We start from the raw sequence: 7,068 nt of genomic DNA, 5'->3' as shown, positions 1-7,068 counted from the left end.
ATGGTTCATCAGGTCCCTGTCTAAGTTTTGAAAGATCTTCAGTTTTGTGTGTAGAAGGACATTTCCTCCAGGCTTGTAATGCCAAATGATTTATTTGAGGATAAGCAACAAAGGGATAAGTTAATTGATCTTGTAAAGAAAGATATTGTCCTTCCCCAATCAGCATATGATAATCAACTGGAATATTATGGGCAGCATTCTTTTCTGCTTGTTCAGCAGCCCGTTCATAAAAATCAAACTTCCATATTAGATAATCTCCACCATTTAAACAAGCTCGTGCAATAGACTTCCAATCAGCGGGGGGAAGAGCTTCTCCTGTCAACCATAGCAGTAGTAAAAGGAGCAGTGGGCCCATATTGAGCACAGGCAGATTTTCAATCTTTCAAAACTTTCAAAGGGAGAGACTGATGCTCCCTAGTAGCTTGTTGAGGATTATTAGGATCAGGTCTTTCTATGACGGGACAACAGAAAATAGGATCTTCTCCTCGTTTTATTGCTCCTTGTACAGCGCGCTGCAAGGGACTGAGCATTTTTACAGATGTAGATTTTTGAGGAAGACAGTCCTTATTAACCTGCAGCTTTTTCACTGACTTATCTATCACAGCCATTAGAAAATCATCCTCAGGATATTTCTCTCTTTTATGTTTACAAGCCTCATCTGTTAAGTCAAAATGTTCCTCTTCATCTAAAATATTTAAATTAATTAGCTCTTTCGGTTTAGGAAGTGGCGACACAGTAGTTGATAATACAGTCTCTCCTTCTGTCAGAGGCTTATGTTTTTCTGACTTTACATTCAAATCAACACTATCATGAGAAGAATCTAAACATATTTTTATCAGATTCCACAAACTGTATGTAACAACAGGAGTATGAGTAGGCCCTCGAGACTCGTAATAATTTTTTAAATCTTCTCCAACTTTCTGCCAGATTTCTATGTCAACAGAGCCGCCATCAGGAAACCAGGGAGATACACCATGGATATGCTGTAAAAATTCAGTCAACAATAAAGTTCAGAAACTTTATTACCCCGAGCTCTAAGCATCAAAAGTAAAACCTGAGCAAATAATTCATACATCTTTGAGCTCTTTTGCCCCATCTTATTTTACTTCTGACTATTGCCTTATGCCTCTATTCGTTTCACTTTTACTGGTGGCCACACATATTTTGCATAAGGGTTCTCTTACCTGCACTTTCTTTTTCTTTTAATTGCCTTCACGCTTCAGGTCCCTGTTCGAGTGCCACTTGCCGCGGACCAGCCGGAGAAAGAGGATCTCACCGCCCAGGGTCAGAAGGGAAGGGGTAAGGAACTGAAGTAGCACCGACGGATGGGGTCAGAAGGACCAAGACAACTGATGGTTGCAAGGCAAATTTTATTATGCTACAGTTGCAGATTATATAGACTAGAAATCGGAAGGTTGCCAGATGGTGGTTTACATTATCTACAGACTGTCTCGGCTCAAGGTTAACTTCCCTGGGAGGAAACCCATAAACCCAGAAGCATCAAAAATAACCTGCATGTGCAGGGTGGAGACAGCTTTGCTTGTCTCATTTTACATTCTTTCTGATCTCTGGGCCCTGGTGATTTATCTCCCATGGAATGGAACAAGGAGGGGAACAAGTAGGGACAGTCCCTTCGAGCAGCGGCGGCATGCCTGGCATGTCCTTACCTGCCCTCAAGGCTGACTGCTTCCCACACGTATGTTGCCTTGTTTAAGCCTCAAGCCCTCGATCCTTTGTTGAAATACAATAATTTCATTCCTATGGTTTTCAATACCAAAAACTCAACCTCCAGGAGGGCTAAAGTCTAATTTGTACTCCAAACCAAGTAGCAGTGCAGTTCGCTACTACTGAGACTGAATCCATAAAGACTTCAAGACCACGTCCAGAAGACAAGTTATTATATATAATACCCTAGAAGGTCTGAAACATAATTATCATATACATAGCTGGTCCTTCAGAGCTTTTTACCTATAACATGTTTTTTGATGAAAGTTATTTAATGTACTGGAGATAACTGTGACTTACTGATCAAATATTTGAATACTTATACTTACCTGGGATTTCATTTCTGCTGAAAGAAAAAGGTAGAACAGGACTCACTAAAACAAACAAACAAACATTAGAAATGAAAGTAAAAATCTCAACACACACTATGACTTTTGGAAGCAGCATAGAGGGGCAGTCAATGGTAAAACACTGGTGAAATAGGTCAAAACTCTAGGCCAAAAATCCATTATTATTATCATCAGTGACAGTACCACAACTGTGCCCTTCAGAATTAATAATCACTCCTAAGAATCTTCATTTGGCACCAGATGATGCGGTTAAGAGAAACACTCTGGGAGGTTTTGAATCAGACTTGGTTTTTTGTTAGCCAAGTTACAGGAGAATTTTTAAAGTGGGCGGAAGGGAAGAAGGAAACGGACCAGGAAAAGAATTTAAGCCATCATCTATAAACCAACAAAGCACTGATAGTTCCGAACATTATGTCAGACACTAAAATGACTGATATAGGCTCAAGTGGTTTACAAAACCTATAAAAAGACTATACCAGCAAAGTCCCCATTTATCTGTCGAGTTCAGAAACTAAAACAAGGAATATTTTAGCTTAAAAGCTTATCTCAAGAGAATCATACACACTTCACATGAATAAAAATACCTGAAACCAAACATTTTTAAAAGCTCCAATACCCAAAATATAAAGAAAAATATTAATTCAGAGGACTCAATCAATCCATGATAATCACAAAACGGCTGGGCAATCTCTATCTCCCTTCCACACTAACCATCCATCCCATGGAAGACCAAGGGAGATCAGACCTTCCAGACTTACCTTCCAGACCTTCCAGACACCTGGCTGCTGCAAAATTCTATGGAGACTCCTTGTGGAACAGCAGTTTCCCATCTCTTGTGTCTCTCCCTATCGTGATCATGATCATGCAGGAAGCAAGTCTGGCTGTGCTATTTCTTATCATTGTCTGTCACCCATCTGCAGCATGGTATTGTACAGATAAGGAAAAAGTAGTTCCCTTTCCCCCGGAAGGTTGAGGCTCAGGTACAGGGTAATTCTCTTGTGCACACAGTCATTATTTAGGCCGACTCAGTGACTTCAACAGGCTTAATCATGTGATCAGGTTTGTTGCCAGCTGCGTAATGCTCCCACATCTGTAGATAGAGCCGCTCTAGGTCCATTGTGTATTGTTTGGTGTTGAACAGAGGGCTAGATGTTCTCTGCTTCCAGACTTTGCCACGAATTTTCTTCAGGTATTCTAGATCAGTTCCCAGTTTCACAGCTATGTCTTCATATTCTTGTCTATTTTGAGCAATAAGCTCAAGACAGCCTAAACAAGTGAGCTGGGAAGCTGCAACTCGGGAAGCAAGAGTCTCTCCTGGCATAGTCACCACGGGTGTCCCTGACCAAAGGACATCCATCCCTGTGGTGTGTCCATTACAGAGTGGAGTGTCCAAGCAGACATCAGCCAGCTGGCCTCTCCGAACATGTTCCTCTTTAGGAGCAACAGGTGAAAAAATGATACGCTTCTGGGGAAGGCCCATATTTTGTGCATACTGTTGAATATTAGGTTCTCCTACTGCTGGAAAACGCAACAGCCACAGTACGCTATTGGGAACACGCTTCAGAATATTTGCCCACATCTGCAAAGTAGATGGGTCAATTTTATATAACTGATTGAAGTTACAGTACACAATGGCATCTTCCGGTAACCCGTACTGAGAACGTGTGGTTACAATAATGGTACGGGGAACCTCCTCTCCAGTGGCAGCCTTAATGTTGATCTGGGTAGTTGCCAGTCCATTGCTAAGACTGAATCCATTAATTGTTATCTGAATTTGTCCTCTGTTAATCATTTCAATAACTGCCTCTGCAATAGTATTCATAGGAATGACAGGCATATTAAGAGCCGTATTACTGCTGTCTGCGTTGTCTCCTCCATCAGGACATTTCATCTTGACAATCTGCACATCTGGGAGACTATCAAGAAATGCTTTGAGGTCGATGCCATTCAGCACAACCCGATTGTCATAAATGTGCCCATTGGACTTAAAATCGATGACTGCCTTCTTCTTCAGGTGAGGGAACATATTAGCATGATCACCAATAAAGAAAGTATGGGGCATATAAGCCAGTTTCTCAGAATACTGCTCAGCAACTTCAGCAGGTGAAGTTTCCTGATCAGTGATGATATAATCCATGAAAAGCACGCCACTGGTCCCAGGGTAGCCCAGCCACATTGCCTGAATAGGAGCTGGCCTGAGAGCAAAGAGTTCATTTCGAGCACCCCTGGTATAACCATTCATATTTACAAGGATGTGTATACCATCTTGATGGATGCGATCAGCTGCTTTCCCATTGCATGGAATCTGAGAAAGATCAATGAAATGATGGGCTTCTGCCATCACCTTCGCTCGGAAGTTTGTGCCATCATCTGGGCTCAGGGCATAACAGAATACCTCAAATTTATCAGGATTGTGCATGCCTGGAATAGACTGCATAAGATGAGAAGTAGGATGATTCCCAAAGTCAGAACTCACGTATCCTACACGCAGTCGACCATCACTGAGCTTCAAGTCTTTTGGATGTTCGTACGGTGGTTTATGAAGGACACTGATCTCATCCAAGCAGAGGTTCCCATGGCTCTCAGCAATAGCCTTCCTGAAGCCATGAGAAAGAGGATAGAGCATACTATGATGAGGCTGCACAGAAGGCAACCTATTCTTCTCCAGCTGGTCAGCCACAATGCTGACCAACTTCTTCATTCGCTCATCATAGTCTGTCCAATCACAGACAATCTGCAGGCAATGAGCCAAATCACAATAAGCGTCAGGAAAATCAGGTTCAAGCTTCAGAGCAGTGCGATAAGAAGCAATTGCTTCTGGAATATTCCCTGAATACTTGTGGATGGAAGCCAGATTGCTGTGGGCATCCGCAAGTGCAGGGTTAATCTGAATGGCACGAGTATAACACTGCAAGGCTCCCTGAACATCCTGCATCTCCTTTAGAGTGTCTCCCATGTTACAGTAGGCATCAGCAAAGGTAGGACTGATTCGAACAGCCTCCTTATAATGCATCAGAGCTTCCTGCAGTTTTCCCTGCTGCTGCAATACACTTGCTAAATTTGAATGGGCAACAGCAAACTCTGGGAAGACTTCTAATGCTTTACAATACAAGCGAACTGCCTCTTCAAAGTTTCCCTGGTCTCCTTTGATATTGGCTAGGTTATTCAGAGAGTCTGCATGGGTGGGACACAGCCGCAGAGCTGTATTATAACACTCTTCTGCTTCGGCAACACTGCCCTTCTCTTCCAGAGCGTTGGCTAGGTTGCAGTAAGCATCAGGGAAATGTGGTTGCAATTCAATAGCTCGCCTGTAGGTGTCTACTGCCAGATCCATCAGGCCTTGCTCATAGTATACACAAGCCAGGTTGGCATGTACCACTGCATGATTTGGGCTCAAGCTTAGGGCACAAAGGTAAGCTGCCACAGCTCTGTCAAAAATCCGTGCCTCTTTCAAGACATTTCCTAAATTGATATAAGCATCCAGAAAATTGGGGTCAAGCGTGACAGCCTTTTCAAAGTGATGAATGGCAAGCCAAATCTCCCCTTGTGCATTGAAAACACAGCCAAGATTACTCCAAGCTACTGCAAAGTTCGGTTGCGTCTCCATTGCTTTCAAATAACATGCCTTGGCTCCTTCCAAGCGACCCAGGGCTTTGAGCAGGTTCCCCAGGTCACTGCGAACACAGTACAAATCAGGATTGCACTGAAGAGCAGAGACGTAAGCTTGTACTGCCCCTTCCATGTCGCCTGCTGCTACCAAAGCGGCTGCCAGGTTAATATAACCATCGATGAAATCTGGTTTGAGATGCAATGCCTGCCGGTAATGCTCAATTGCTTCCTGCAACTGCCCTCTTTCCTTGTACACATTCCCCAAATTCGAATAGGCTTCTGCCAGAAGAGGGTTCTGTTTAATTGCCAGAGTACTAAAGTGGGCAGATCTGTCCAGCCTTCGACACTGAAGTGTAGAGATGAAAGTAATAAAAGTACTCCAGTATTGTCTGGCTCTTGTCTCCACAGCTGCATGCAGTGTCTCTCAGCTGCCTCAAAATCTCCTGCCTGATACTCTCGATGTACCAACTCAGCTAACCCTTGGAAGGAAAGCATACGTTTTGTTGGTTCTGTGCTGTCGGCCACGTTGCCCACAGAAGACGCCATCTGGAGCTTCTGGAGAGAGTGAGAAAAGGGGGTAATTGAGTCCCGCTGCTGCCACTACTGGCAAGAATGTTTCTAGAGGTAGCAAATACGAGGGCAGCAGCCATACCACTGCTTTGGCAGGCTTAAGCGGCGGCAACAGTTACACGCACTGAAACTTAGGAACTCTGGTTGGCCATCTACCTCTCACGCTCTTGAAATCTTAATTCTTAACCCTGCCCTCTTCCACCATTTTTCTCCTAATCAGGGAATAAAAATTACCTATACACTTGTCTTAGAAGAAATCAAAAGTCAGTAGTCCAAACACTTTTTAAAATTTTGTTTTCTGTCCAGTTGGAAAGGAAATACATGATTGACTTTACTTCATCATTCATATAGTCAATGTGGAAAACATTAGGGCCGTGAATTTCAATACAGTAAGATCAGAAAATTTTAAATTGGCCTTCCCAAACCACTAATAAGTAACCAATGTTGTATATAATGCTAAAATCTTAGAGACTGAGTTTGATATTTTAAAAGTTCTGAAAGGATTAGCTAATTTCTCCTCATCATACTTCTCATGCCTCAAACCTGAGTATTACTTTTTTAAAATTAAATTTATCTTTATTTATTTATTTTTATTTTGGCTGCGTTGGGTCTTCAATGCTGCGTGCAGACTTTCTCTAGTTGTGGCGAGCGGGGGCTACTCTTTGTTGCGGTGCCTGGGCTTCTCATCACAGCAGCTTCTATTGTTGTTCCACAACTCTATGGGTTCCTTTTTAGGTCCTGTGAAGAACCCTAGAAATTAGTTCATGGAATTATAAGTTTTTGCAAAATTGTCAAAAGTGAGACATTTTAACTT

At 42.6% G+C, this 7,068-nt stretch overlaps 1 pseudogene across 1 annotated transcript; it reads right to left on the bottom strand.

Moving 5' to 3' along the window:
* Nucleotides 1–3,090: 3,090 nt before the first annotated feature.
* LOC309835581 (UDP-N-acetylglucosamine--peptide N-acetylglucosaminyltransferase 110 kDa subunit-like) lies at nt 3,091–6,230 on the bottom strand (annotated as a pseudogene). Its single transcript has one exon. The product of its transcript is annotated as a UDP-N-acetylglucosamine--peptide N-acetylglucosaminyltransferase 110 kDa subunit-like (transcript).
* Between the last annotated feature and the right edge of the window lie 838 nt (nt 6,231–7,068).

The sequence above is a fragment of the Grampus griseus genome (assembly GCF_964374135.1).
Source record: "Grampus griseus genome assembly, chromosome: 17".
NCBI lineage: Eukaryota > Metazoa > Chordata > Mammalia > Artiodactyla > Delphinidae > Grampus > Grampus griseus.
This window is presented reverse-complemented; position numbering and strand designations above follow the sequence as displayed.